Genomic DNA, 14051 nt, shown 5'->3' with positions numbered 1-14051 from the left:
AGAGAATCATCACCATAATCAACACTTTCCTTTTATTTTGTGTCCATTGAAACTTATCTTTTGTTGTTGTTTATGTTAAATAAAAAGAATCTGAAGGTGCAATTTGGTCATAATATTGCAAGAAACAAAATCATGACAATTTCCATCAGTAATAATGTCAGGGTTTCATATACTGTTTCTTCCTTGATGGTGAGTAAACTCCCCGCTCTTTCATCCTTCTCTGCAAATATGACATTTTGAGAGTGATAGGTTACTAGTGCATGAATAAAGTAGTGTTTCGAATATCAAAAGTCATTTGAATGTTTACTCTCTGCCTTCAGTGATGATGTGTGTGTGTTCCATATCCTGGTTTTCTTTGATGCTGAGTCTTTCATGCTCTTTCAAAGGCGTTTCTCCTTTAAAGCAGCAGCAGCAGGGCCCTCTGCTGGTTGCAAAGAAAATTGTAAAAAGCTTACAGCACCTGGTATTCCCAGGCGGTCTCCCATCCAAGTACTAACCAGGCCCGACCCTGCTTAGCTTCCGAGATCGGACGAGATCGGGCGTGTTCAGGGTGGTATGGCCGTAAGCGATTAACTCAACCCACAATACCTTATTTATACATGTGAATCACCACCATCATCAATAGTATGGTTGCTTTGTGACCATTGCAACTTGTTTTTTATTGTTATATAATGTTAAGGAAAAGACACTCAAGGTGCAATTTTGTCATAAAATAGCAAGAAAAAAATCATTACAATAATTCAATAATGTCCTTCAGTAATAATGTCGGGGTTTCATATACTGTTTCTTCCTTCATGGTGAGTAATTTCTCCCTGCTCTTTCATCCTTCTCTCCAAATATGACATTTTTAGGGTGATATGTTAATTTTACATGAATATAGTAGTGTTTCGAATATCAAATGTCATTTGAATGTTCACTCTCATCCTCCACTGATGATCTCCGGGTTGAATATCCTTTCTTGCTTTGATTGCGAGTCTTTCCTGCTCTTTCCAAAATGTGTCTCCTCTGAAGCAGGAGCAACACCAAGCTCGGCTGGCAATACAGAGAATCATCACCATAATCAACACTTTCCTTTTATTTTGTGTCCATTGAAAGTTATCTTTTGTTGTTGTTTATGTTAAATAAAAAGAATCTGAAGGTGCAATTTGGTCATAATATTGCAAGAAACAAAATCATGACAATTTCCATCAGTAATAATGTCAGGGTTTCATATACTGTTTCTTCCTTGATGGTGAGTAAACTCCCCGCTCTTTCATCCTTCTCTGCAAATATGACATTTTGAGAGTGATAGGTTACTAGTGCATGAATAAAGTAGTGTTTCGAATATCAAAAGTCATTTGAATGTTTACTCTCTGCCTTCAGTGATGATGTGTGTGTGTTCCATATCCTGGTTTTCTTTGATGCTGAGTCTTTCATGCTCTTTCAAAGGCGTTTCTCCTTTAAAGCAGCAGCAGCAGGGCCCTCTGCTGGTTGCAAAGAAAATTGTAAAAAGCTTACAGCACCTGGTATTCCCAGGCGGTCTCCCATCCAAGTACTAACCAGGCCCGACCCTGCTTAGCTTCCGAGATCGGACGAGATCGGGCGTGTTCAGGGTGGTATGGCCGTAAGCGATTAACTCAACCCACAATACCTTATTTATACATGTGAATCACCACCATCATCAATAGTATGGTTGCTTTGTGACCATTGCAACTTGTTTTTTATTGTTATATAATGTTAAGGAAAAGACACTCAAGGTGCAATTTTGTCATAAAATAGCAAGAAAAAAATCATTACAATAATTCAATAATGTCCTTCAGTAATAATGTCGGGGTTTCATATACTGTTTCTTCCTTCATGGTGAGTAATTTCTCCCTGCTCTTTCATCCTTCTCTCCAAATATGACATTTTTAGGGTGATATGTTAATTTTACATGAATATAGTAGTGTTTCGAATATCAAATGTCATTTGAATGTTCACTCTCATCCTCCACTGATGATCTCCGGGTTGAATATCCTTTCTTGCTTTGATTGCGAGTCTTTCCTGCTCTTTCCAAAATGTGTCTCCTCTGAAGCAGGAGCAACACCAAGCTCGGCTGGCAATACAGAGAATCATCACCATAATCAACACTTTCCTTTTATTTTGTGTCCATTGAAACTTATCTTTTGTTGTTGTTTATGTTAAATAAAAAGAATCTGAAGGTGCAATTTGGTCATAATATTGCAAGAAACAAAATCATGACAATTTCCATCAGTAATAATGTCAGGGTTTCATATACTGTTTCTTCCTTGATGGTGAGTAAACTCCCCGCTCTTTCATCCTTCTCTGCAAATATGACATTTTGAGAGTGATAGGTTACTAGTGCATGAATAAAGTAGTGTTTCGAATATCAAAAGTCATTTGAATGTTTACTCTCTGCCTTCAGTGATGATGTGTGTGTGTTCCATATCCTGGTTTTCTTTGATGCTGAGTCTTTCATGCTCTTTCAAAGGCGTTTCTCCTTTAAAGCAGCAGCAGCAGGGCCCTCTGCTGGTTGCAAAGAAAATTGTAAAAAGCTTACAGCACCTGGTATTCCCAGGCGGTCTCCCATCCAAGTACTAACCAGGCCCGACCCTGCTTAGCTTCCGAGATCGGACGAGATCGGGCGTGTTCAGGGTGGTATGGCCGTAAGCGATTAACTCAACCCACAATACCTTATTTATACATGTGAATCACCACCATCATCAATAGTATGGTTGCTTTGTGACCATTGCAACTTGTTTTTTATTGTTATATAATGTTAAGGAAAAGACACTCAAGGTGCAATTTTGTCATAAAATAGCAAGAAAAAAATCATTACAATAATTCAATAATGTCCTTCAGTAATAATGTCGGGGTTTCATATACTGTTTCTTCCTTCATGGTGAGTAATTTCTCCCTGCTCTTTCATCCTTCTCTCCAAATATGACATTTTTAGGGTGATATGTTAATTTTACATGAATATAGTAGTGTTTCGAATATCAAATGTCATTTGAATGTTCACTCTCATCCTCCACTGATGATCTCCGGGTTGAATATCCTTTCTTGCTTTGATTGCGAGTCTTTCCTGCTCTTTCCAAAATGTGTCTCCTCTGAAGCAGGAGCAACACCAAGCTCGGCTGGCAATACAGAGAATCATCACCATAATCAACACTTTCCTTTTATTTTGTGTCCATTGAAACTTATCTTTTGTTGTTGTTTATGTTAAATAAAAAGAATCTGAAGGTGCAATTTGGTCATAATATTGCAAGAAACAAAATCATGACAATTTCCATCAGTAATAATGTCAGGGTTTCATATACTGTTTCTTCCTTGATGGTGAGTAAACTCCCCGCTCTTTCATCCTTCTCTGCAAATATGACATTTTGAGAGTGATAGGTTACTAGTGCATGAATAAAGTAGTGTTTCGAATATCAAAAGTCATTTGAATGTTTACTCTCTGCCTTCAGTGACGATGTGTGTGTGTTCCATATCCTGGTTTTCTTTGATGCTGAGTCTTTCATGCTCTTTCAAAGGCGTTTCTCCTTTAAAGCAGCAGCAACAGTGCCCTCTGCTGGTTGCAAAGAAAATTGTAAAAAGCTTACAGCACCTGGTATTCCCAGGCGGTCTCCCATCCAAGTACTAACCAGGCCCGACCCTGCTTAGCTTCCGAGATCGGACGAGATCGGGCGTGTTCAGGGTGGTATGGCCGTAAGCGATTAACTCAACCCACAATACCTTATTTATACATGTGAATCACCACCATCATCAATAGTATGGTTGCTTTGTGACCATTGCAACTTGTTTTTTATTGTTATATAATGTTAAGGAAAAGACACTCAAGGTGCAATTTTGTCATAAAATAGCAAGAAAAAAATCATTACAATAATTCAATAATGTCCTTCAGTAATAATGTCGGGGTTTCATATACTGTTTCTTCCTTCATGGTGAGTAATTTCTCCCTGCTCTTTCATCCTTCTCTCCAAATATGACATTTTTAGGGTGATATGTTAATTTTACATGAATATAGTAGTGTTTCGAATATCAAATGTCATTTGAATGTTCACTCTCATCCTCCACTGATGATCTCCGGGTTGAATATCCTTTCTTGCTTTGATTGCGAGTCTTTCCTGCTCTTTCCAAAATGTGTCTCCTCTGAAGCAGGAGCAACACCAAGCTCGGCTGGCAATACAGAGAATCATCACCATAATCAACACTTTCCTTTTATTTCGTGTCCATTGAAACTTATCTTTTGTTGTTGTTTATGTTAAATAAAAAGAATCTGAAGGTGCAATTTGGTCATAATATTGCAAGAAACAAAATCATGACAATTTCCATCAGTAATAATGTCAGGGTTTCATATACTGTTTCTTCCTTGATGGTGAGTAAATATGGAGGACCATACATGACATAAGTAAAAATAAATAAATAAATAAATGTATAAATAAATACAGAAATAAATAAATAAATAAAAAAGGAAATAAATAAAGAAATACAGAAATAAATAAATAAATATGTTAATACCAAAAGAAATGTCAAAATAAATGTCTTAAATATATTTGCACATTTATTTATTCCCTGATACATTTCCTTTTCATTTGCAGTGTCCTTATGCTAATGAGAAAGGCGGGCCTAACCGCAGTCTCATGCAGGATTGGTCACAAGAGTGTAATGATCCAGCCCTACGTCTGCCTCTCAATGCTGACTGGTGTCCAGTAGCTGTTTGCAGCGTTGAGCCAGTTCACACTTAAAATGAACTAGTTCAAGTTCAGAGGGTTAGTTAAGGTTATTTTTTATTGGGATGATTTAGGTGTCAGTAGTCCTGACTGTGAGCGTCACGTCTCGTGTTCTACTGAGCACAAGGAGCGAGCTGAGAGGAGAAGGAGGAAACAGAAACTCCAGCTCGTTACAAACCACCTGCAGCTTCTGCTCTGATCATGAAGCCGCTGATCTCTGATCAGATGTGACCAGAGAAACTCTGTGTTTCCACTGTTCTACAAAGTCACTGAGCGGCTGTTTCACGGTGAAAAGCTCAAGTCTCAGTCACTGCCCGTGTCTCTGAGCGAGTGGGAGACGGAGCGGGCTGTGTGTGTGTGTAGCTCAGTTGACCAATCCTGAGGTTAGGCCCGCCTTTCTCATTAGCATAAGGACACTGAAATGTGGAAATAAATAAATGTGGAAATAAATAAAAGTTAGAATAAAAGTGGAAATAAATAAATAAATGTGGAAATAAGTTTAACACATTGATTTATTTAATTCTGCATTTATTTCCACATTTATTTATTTATTTCCACATTTATTCCAACTTTTATTTTTCGATTTCAGTGTCCTTATGCTAATGAGAAAGGCGGGCCCAACCTTAGTCTCGAGCAGGATTGGTCAACTGAGCTACACACACACAGCCCCTGCGCTACTCCACACACTCGCTCAGAGACACGGGAAGTGACTGAGACTTGAGCTCTTCACCGTGAAGCAGCCGGTCAGTGACTTTGTAGAACAGTGGAAACAGTGAAAACACAGAGTTTCTCTGGTCACATCTGCTCAGAGATCAGCTGCTTCATGATCAGAGCAGAAGCTGCAGGTGGTTTGTAACGAGCTGGAGTTTCTGTTTCCTCCTTCTCCTCTCGGCTCGCTCCTTGTGCTCAGTACAACACGTGACGCTCACAGTCAGGACTACTGACACCTAAATCATCCCAATAAAAAATAACCTTAACTAACCCTCTGAACTTGAACTAGTTCATTTTAAGTGTGAACTGGCTCAACGCTGCAAACAGCTACTGGACACCAGTCAGCATTGAGAGGCAGACGTAGGGCTGGATCATTACACTCCTGTGACCAATCCTGCATGAGACTGCGGTTAGGCCCGCCTTTCTCATTAGCATAAGGACACTGCAAATGAAAAGGAAATGTATCAGGGAATAAATAAATGTGCAAATATATTTAAGACATTTATTTTGACATTTCTCTTGGTATTAACATAGTTATTTATTTATTTCTGTATTTATTTATTTATTTCCATTTTTATTTATTCATTTATTTATTTATTTCTGTTTTTATTTATACATTTATTTATTTATTTATTTTTACTTAAGTCATGTATGGTCCTCCATAAGTAAACTCCCCGCTCTTTCATCCTTCTCTGCAAATATGACATTTTGAGAGTGATAGGTTACTAGTGCATGAATAAAGTAGTGTTTCGAATATCAAAAGTCATTTGAATGTTTACTCTCTGCCTTCAGTGATGATGTGTGTGTGTTCCATATCCTGGTTTTCTTTGATGCTGAGTCTTTCATGCTCTTTCAAAGGCGTTTCTCCTTTAAAGCAGCAGCAGCAGGGCCCTCTGCTGGTTGCAAAGAAAATTGTAAAAAGCTTACAGCACCTGGTATTCCCAGGCGGTCTCCCATCCAAGTACTAACCAGGCCCGACCCTGCTTAGCTTCCGAGATCGGACGAGATCGGGCGTGTTCAGGGTGGTATGGCCGTAAGCGATTAACTCAACCCACAATACCTTATTTATACATGTGAATCACCACCATCATCAATAGTATGGTTGCTTTGTGACCATTGCAACTTGTTTTTTATTGTTATATAATGTTAAGGAAAAGACACTCAAGGTGCAATTTTGTCATAAAATAGCAAGAAAAAAATCATTACAATAATTCAATAATGTCCTTCAGTAATAATGTCGGGGTTTCATATACTGTTTCTTCCTTCATGGTGAGTAATTTCTCCCTGCTCTTTCATCCTTCTCTCCAAATATGACATTTTTAGGGTGATATGTTAATTTTACATGAATATAGTAGTGTTTCGAATATCAAATGTCATTTGAATGTTCACTCTCATCCTCCACTGATGATCTCCGGGTTGAATATCCTTTCTTGCTTTGATTGCGAGTCTTTCCTGCTCTTTCCAAAATGTGTCTCCTCTGAAGCAGGAGCAACACCAAGCTCGGCTGGCAATACAGAGAATCATCACCATAATCAACACTTTCCTTTTATTTTGTGTCCATTGAAAGTTATCTTTTGTTGTTGTTTATGTTAAATAAAAAGAATCTGAAGGTGCAATTTGGTCATAATATTGCAAGAAACAAAATCATGACAATTTCCATCAGTAATAATGTCAGGGTTTCATATACTGTTTCTTCCTTGATGGTGAGTAAACTCCCCGCTCTTTCATCCTTCTCTGCAAATATGACATTTTGAGAGTGATAGGTTACTAGTGCATGAATAAAGTAGTGTTTCGAATATCAAAAGTCATTTGAATGTTTACTCTCTGCCTTCAGTGATGATGTGTGTGTGTTCCATATCCTGGTTTTCTTTGATGCTGAGTCTTTCATGCTCTTTCAAAGGCGTTTCTCCTTTAAAGCAGCAGCAGCAGGGCCCTCTGCTGGTTGCAAAGAAAATTGTAAAAAGCTTACAGCACCTGGTATTCCCAGGCGGTCTCCCATCCAAGTACTAACCAGGCCCGACCCTGCTTAGCTTCCGAGATCGGACGAGATCGGGCGTGTTCAGGGTGGTATGGCCGTAAGCGATTAACTCAACCCACAATACCTTATTTATACATGTGAATCACCACCATCATCAATAGTATGGTTGCTTTGTGACCATTGCAACTTGTTTTTTATTGTTATATAATGTTAAGGAAAAGACACTCAAGGTGCAATTTTGTCATAAAATAGCAAGAAAAAAATCATTACAATAATTCAATAATGTCCTTCAGTAATAATGTCGGGGTTTCATATACTGTTTCTTCCTTCATGGTGAGTAATTTCTCCCTGCTCTTTCATCCTTCTCTCCAAATATGACATTTTTAGGGTGATATGTTAATTTTACATGAATATAGTAGTGTTTCGAATATCAAATGTCATTTGAATGTTCACTCTCATCCTCCACTGATGATCTCCGGGTTGAATATCCTTTCTTGCTTTGATTGCGAGTCTTTCCTGCTCTTTCCAAAATGTGTCTCCTCTGAAGCAGGAGCAACACCAAGCTCGGCTGGCAATACAGAGAATCATCACCATAATCAACACTTTCCTTTTATTTTGTGTCCATTGAAACTTATCTTTTGTTGTTGTTTATGTTAAATAAAAAGAATCTGAAGGTGCAATTTGGTCATAATATTGCAAGAAACAAAATCATGACAATTTCCATCAGTAATAATGTCAGGGTTTCATATACTGTTTCTTCCTTGATGGTGAGTAAACTCCCCGCTCTTTCATCCTTCTCTGCAAATATGACATTTTGAGAGTGATAGGTTACTAGTGCATGAATAAAGTAGTGTTTCGAATATCAAAAGTCATTTGAATGTTTACTCTCTGCCTTCAGTGATGATGTGTGTGTGTTCCATATCCTGGTTTTCTTTGATGCTGAGTCTTTCATGCTCTTTCAAAGGCGTTTCTCCTTTAAAGCAGCAGCAGCAGGGCCCTCTGCTGGTTGCAAAGAAAATTGTAAAAAGCTTACAGCACCTGGTATTCCCAGGCGGTCTCCCATCCAAGTACTAACCAGGCCCGACCCTGCTTAGCTTCCGAGATCGGACGAGATCGGGCGTGTTCAGGGTGGTATGGCCGTAAGCGATTAACTCAACCCACAATACCTTATTTATACATGTGAATCACCACCATCATCAATAGTATGGTTGCTTTGTGACCATTGCAACTTGTTTTTTATTGTTATATAATGTTAAGGAAAAGACACTCAAGGTGCAATTTTGTCATAAAATAGCAAGAAAAAAATCATTACAATAATTCAATAATGTCCTTCAGTAATAATGTCGGGGTTTCATATACTGTTTCTTCCTTCATGGTGAGTAATTTCTCCCTGCTCTTTCATCCTTCTCTCCAAATATGACATTTTTAGGGTGATATGTTAATTTTACATGAATATAGTAGTGTTTCGAATATCAAATGTCATTTGAATGTTCACTCTCATCCTCCACTGATGATCTCCGGGTTGAATATCCTTTCTTGCTTTGATTGCGAGTCTTTCCTGCTCTTTCCAAAATGTGTCTCCTCTGAAGCAGGAGCAACACCAAGCTCGGCTGGCAATACAGAGAATCATCACCATAATCAACACTTTCCTTTTATTTTGTGTCCATTGAAACTTATCTTTTGTTGTTGTTTATGTTAAATAAAAAGAATCTGAAGGTGCAATTTGGTCATAATATTGCAAGAAACAAAATCATGACAATTTCCATCAGTAATAATGTCAGGGTTTCATATACTGTTTCTTCCTTGATGGTGAGTAAACTCCCCGCTCTTTCATCCTTCTCTGCAAATATGACATTTTGAGAGTGATAGGTTACTAGTGCATGAATAAAGTAGTGTTTCGAATATCAAAAGTCATTTGAATGTTTACTCTCTGCCTTCAGTGACGATGTGTGTGTGTTCCATATCCTGGTTTTCTTTGATGCTGAGTCTTTCATGCTCTTTCAAAGGCGTTTCTCCTTTAAAGCAGCAGCAACAGTGCCCTCTGCTGGTTGCAAAGAAAATTGTAAAAAGCTTACAGCACCTGGTATTCCCAGGCGGTCTCCCATCCAAGTACTAACCAGGCCCGACCATGCTTAGCTTCCGAGATCGGACGAGATCGGGCGTGTTCAGGGTGGTATGGCCGTAAGCGATTAACTCAACCCACAATACCTTATTTATACATGTGAATCACCACCATCATCAATAGTATGGTTGCTTTGTGACCATTGCAACTTGTTTTTTATTGTTATATAATGTTAAGGAAAAGACACTCAAGGTGCAATTTTGTCATAAAATAGCAAGAAAAAAATCATTACAATAATTCAATAATGTCCTTCAGTAATAATGTCGGGGTTTCATATACTGTTTCTTCCTTCATGGTGAGTAATTTCTCCCTGCTCTTTCATCCTTCTCTCCAAATATGACATTTTTAGGGTGATATGTTAATTTTACATGAATATAGTAGTGTTTCGAATATCAAATGTCATTTGAATGTTCACTCTCATCCTCCACTGATGATCTCCGGGTTGAATATCCTTTCTTGCTTTGATTGCGAGTCTTTCCTGCTCTTTCCAAAATGTGTCTCCTCTGAAGCAGGAGCAACACCAAGCTCGGCTGGCAATACAGAGAATCATCACCATAATCAACACTTTCCTTTTATTTCGTGTCCATTGAAACTTATCTTTTGTTGTTGTTTATGTTAAATAAAAAGAATCTGAAGGTGCAATTTGGTCATAATATTGCAAGAAACAAAATCATGACAATTTCCATCAGTAATAATGTCAGGGTTTCATATACTGTTTCTTCCTTGATGGTGAGTAAATATGGAGGACCATACATGACATAAGTAAAAATAAATAAATAAATAAATGTATAAATAAATACAGAAATAAATAAATAAATAAAAAAGGAAATAAATAAAGAAATACAGAAATAAATAAATAAATATGTTAATACCAAAAGAAATGTCAAAATAAATGTCTTAAATATATTTGCACATTTATTTATTCCCTGATACATTTCCTTTTCATTTGCAGTGTCCTTATGCTAATGAGAAAGGCGGGCCTAACCGCAGTCTCATGCAGGATTGGTCACAAGAGTGTAATGATCCAGCCCTACGTCTGCCTCTCAATGCTGACTGGTGTCCAGTAGCTGTTTGCAGCGTTGAGCCAGTTCACACTTAAAATGAACTAGTTCAAGTTCAGAGGGTTAGTTAAGGTTATTTTTTATTGGGATGATTTAGGTGTCAGTAGTCCTGACTGTGAGCGTCACGTCTCGTGTTCTACTGAGCACAAGGAGCGAGCCGAGAGGAGAAGGAGGAAACAGAAACTCCAGCTCGTTACAAACCACCTGCAGCTTCTGCTCTGATCATGAAGCCGCTGATCTCTGATCAGATGTGACCAGAGAAACTCTGTGTTTCCACTGTTCTACAAAGTCACTGAGCGGCTGTTTCACGGTGAAAAGCTCAAGTCTCAGTCACTGCCCGTGTCTCTGAGCGAGTGGGAGACGGAGCGGGCTGTGTGTGTGTGTAGCTCAGTTGACCAATCCTGAGGTTAGGCCCGCCTTTCTCATTAGCATAAGGACACTGAAATGTGGAAATAAATAAATGTGGAAATAAATAAAAGTTAGAATAAAAGTGGAAATAAATAAATAAATGTGGAAATAAGTTTAACACATTGATTTATTTAATTCTGCATTTATTTCCACATTTATTTATTTATTTCCACATTTATTCCAACTTTTATTTTTCGATTTCAGTGTCCTTATGCTAATGAGAAAGGCGGGCCCAACCTTAGTCTCGAGCAGGATTGGTCAACTGAGCTACACACACACAGCCCCTGCGCTGCTCCACACACTCGCTCAGAGACACGGGAAGTGACTGAGACTTGAGCTCTTCACCGTGAAGCAGCCGGTCAGTGACTTTGTAGAACAGTGGAAACAGTGAAAACACAGAGTTTCTCTGGTCACATCTGCTCAGAGATCAGCTGCTTCATGATCAGAGCAGAAGCTGCAGGTGGTTTGTAACGAGCTGGAGTTTCTGTTTCCTCCTTCTCCTCTCGGCTCGCTCCTTGTGCTCAGTACAACACGTGACGCTCACAGTCAGGACTACTGACACCTAAATCATCCCAATAAAAAATAACCTTAACTAACCCTCTGAACTTGAACTAGTTCATTTTAAGTGTGAACTGGCTCAACGCTGCAAACAGCTACTGGACACCAGTCAGCATTGAGAGGCAGACGTAGGGCTGGATCATTACACTCCTGTGACCAATCCTGCATGAGACTGCGGTTAGGCCCGCCTTTCTCATTAGCATAAGGACACTGCAAATGAAAAGGAAATGTATCAGGGAATAAATAAATGTGCAAATATATTTAAGACATTTATTTTGACATTTCTCTTGGTATTAACATAGTTATTTATTTATTTCTGTATTTATTTATTTATTTCCATTTTTATTTATTCATTTATTTATTTATTTCTGTTTTTATTTATACATTTATTTATTTATTTATTTTTACTTAAGTCATGTATGGTCCTCCATAAGTAAACTCCCCGCTCTTTCATCCTTCTCTGCAAATATGACATTTTGAGAGTGATAGGTTACTAGTGCATGAATAAAGTAGTGTTTCGAATATCAAAAGTCATTTGAATGTTTACTCTCTGCCTTCAGTGATGATGTGTGTGTGTTCCATATCCTGGTTTTCTTTGATGCTGAGTCTTTCATGCTCTTTCAAAGGCGTTTCTCCTTTAAAGCAGCAGCAACAGTACCCTCTGTTGGTTGCAAAGAAAATTGTAAAAAGCTTACAGCACCTGGTATTCCCAGGCGGTCTCCCATCCAAGTACTAACCAGGCCCGACCCTGCTTAGCTTCCGAGATCGGACGAGATCGGGCGTGTTCAGGGTGGTATGGCCGTAAGCGATTAACTCAACCCACAATACCTTATTTATACATGTGAATCACCACCATCATCAATAGTATGGTTGCTTTGTGACCATTGCAACTTGTTTTTTATTGTTATATAATGTTAAGGAAAAGACACTCAAGGTGCAATTTTGTCATAAAATAGCAAGAAAAAAATCATTACAATAATTCAATAATGTCCTTCAGTAATAATGTCGGGGTTTCATATACTGTTTCTTCCTTCATGGTGAGTAATTTCTCCCTGCTCTTTCATCCTTCTCTCCAAATATGACATTTTTAGGGTGATATGTTAATTTTACATGAATATAGTAGTGTTTCGAATATCAAATGTCATTTGAATGTTCACTCTCATCCTCCACTGATGATCTCCGGGTTGAATATCCTTTCTTGCTTTGATTGCGAGTCTTTCCTGCTCTTTCCAAAATGTGTCTCCTCTGAAGCAGGAGCAACACCAAGCTCGGCTGGCAATACAGAGAATCATCACCATAATCAACACTTTCCTTTTATTTTGTGTCCATTGAAAGTTATCTTTTGTTGTTGTTTATGTTAAATAAAAAGAATCTGAAGGTGCAATTTGGTCATAATATTGCAAGAAACAAAATCATGACAATTTCCATCAGTAATAATGTCAGGGTTTCATATACTGTTTCTTCCTTGATGGTGAGTAAACTCCCCGCTCTTTCATCCTTCTCTGCAAATATGACATTTTGAGAGTGATAGGTTACTAGTGCATGAATAAAGTAGTGTTTCGAATATCAAAAGTCATTTGAATGTTTACTCTCTGCCTTCAGTGATGATGTGTGTGTGTTCCATATCCTGGTTTTCTTTGATGCTGAGTCTTTCATGCTCTTTCAAAGGCGTTTCTCCTTTAAAGCAGCAGCAGCAGGGCCCTCTGCTGGTTGCAAAGAAAATTGTAAAAAGCTTACAGCACCTGGTATTCCCAGGCGGTCTCCCATCCAAGTACTAACCAGGCCCGACCCTGCTTAGCTTCCGAGATCGGACGAGATCGGGCGTGTTCAGGGTGGTATGGCCGTAAGCGATTAACTCAACCCACAATACCTTATTTATACATGTGAATCACCACCATCATCAATAGTATGGTTGCTTTGTGACCATTGCAACTTGTTTTTTATTGTTATATAATGTTAAGGAAAAGACACTCAAGGTGCAATTTTGTCATAAAATAGCAAGAAAAAAATCATTACAATAATTCAATAATGTCCTTCAGTAATAATGTCGGGGTTTCATATACTGTTTCTTCCTTCATGGTGAGTAATTTCTCCCTGCTCTTTCATCCTTCTCTCCAAATATGACATTTTTAGGGTGATATGTTAATTTTACATGAATATAGTAGTGTTTCGAATATCAAATGTCATTTGAATGTTCACTCTCATCCTCCACTGATGATCTCCGGGTTGAATATCCTTTCTTGCTTTGATTGCGAGTCTTTCCTGCTCTTTCCAAAATGTGTCTCCTCTGAAGCAGGAGCAACACCAAGCTCGGCTGGCAATACAGAGAATCATCACCATAATCAACACTTTCCTTTTATTTTGTGTCCATTGAAAGTTATCTTTTGTTGTTGTTTATGTTAAATAAAAAGAATCTGAAGGTGCAATTTGGTCATAATATTGCAAGAAACAAAATCATGACAATTTCCATCAGTAATAATGTCAGGGTTTCATATACTGTT

The 14051-nt window shown here is 38.2% G+C and overlaps 10 non-coding genes across 10 annotated transcripts; all 10 read right to left on the bottom strand.

Moving 5' to 3' along the window:
* Positions 1 to 448: 448 nt before the first annotated feature.
* Positions 449 to 567, bottom strand: LOC128443168 (5S ribosomal RNA). Its single transcript, XR_008338958.1, has one exon. It is a non-coding gene; the product is annotated as a 5S ribosomal RNA (ribosomal RNA).
* A 923-nt stretch (positions 568 to 1490) lies between these two features.
* On the bottom strand, positions 1491 to 1609 carry LOC128443167 (5S ribosomal RNA). Its single transcript, XR_008338957.1, has one exon. It is a non-coding gene; the product is annotated as a 5S ribosomal RNA (ribosomal RNA).
* Positions 1610 to 2532: 923 nt separating this feature from the next.
* LOC128443166 (5S ribosomal RNA) lies at positions 2533 to 2651 on the bottom strand. The gene has a single exon (XR_008338956.1). It is a non-coding gene; the product is annotated as a 5S ribosomal RNA (ribosomal RNA).
* A 923-nt stretch (positions 2652 to 3574) lies between these two features.
* LOC128443275 (5S ribosomal RNA) lies at positions 3575 to 3693 on the bottom strand. The gene has a single exon (XR_008339059.1). It is a non-coding gene; the product is annotated as a 5S ribosomal RNA (ribosomal RNA).
* Positions 3694 to 6343: 2650 nt separating this feature from the next.
* LOC128443274 (5S ribosomal RNA) lies at positions 6344 to 6462 on the bottom strand. Its single transcript, XR_008339058.1, has one exon. It is a non-coding gene; the product is annotated as a 5S ribosomal RNA (ribosomal RNA).
* Positions 6463 to 7385: 923 nt separating this feature from the next.
* LOC128443273 (5S ribosomal RNA) lies at positions 7386 to 7504 on the bottom strand. The gene has a single exon (XR_008339057.1). It is a non-coding gene; the product is annotated as a 5S ribosomal RNA (ribosomal RNA).
* Positions 7505 to 8427: 923 nt separating this feature from the next.
* LOC128443272 (5S ribosomal RNA) lies at positions 8428 to 8546 on the bottom strand. The gene has a single exon (XR_008339056.1). It is a non-coding gene; the product is annotated as a 5S ribosomal RNA (ribosomal RNA).
* A 923-nt stretch (positions 8547 to 9469) lies between these two features.
* On the bottom strand, positions 9470 to 9588 carry LOC128443204 (5S ribosomal RNA). Its single transcript, XR_008338991.1, has one exon. It is a non-coding gene; the product is annotated as a 5S ribosomal RNA (ribosomal RNA).
* A 2650-nt stretch (positions 9589 to 12238) lies between these two features.
* LOC128443271 (5S ribosomal RNA) lies at positions 12239 to 12357 on the bottom strand. Its single transcript, XR_008339055.1, has one exon. It is a non-coding gene; the product is annotated as a 5S ribosomal RNA (ribosomal RNA).
* Positions 12358 to 13280: 923 nt separating this feature from the next.
* On the bottom strand, positions 13281 to 13399 carry LOC128443269 (5S ribosomal RNA). Its single transcript, XR_008339053.1, has one exon. It is a non-coding gene; the product is annotated as a 5S ribosomal RNA (ribosomal RNA).
* Between the last annotated feature and the right edge of the window lie 652 nt (positions 13400 to 14051).

This window comes from Pleuronectes platessa, chromosome 6 (assembly GCF_947347685.1).
Source record: "Pleuronectes platessa chromosome 6, fPlePla1.1, whole genome shotgun sequence".
NCBI classification, from domain to species: domain Eukaryota; kingdom Metazoa; phylum Chordata; class Actinopteri; order Pleuronectiformes; family Pleuronectidae; genus Pleuronectes; species Pleuronectes platessa.
The sequence above is the reverse complement of the archived record's forward strand: the minus strand, read 5'-3'. Positions and strand labels throughout refer to the sequence as shown.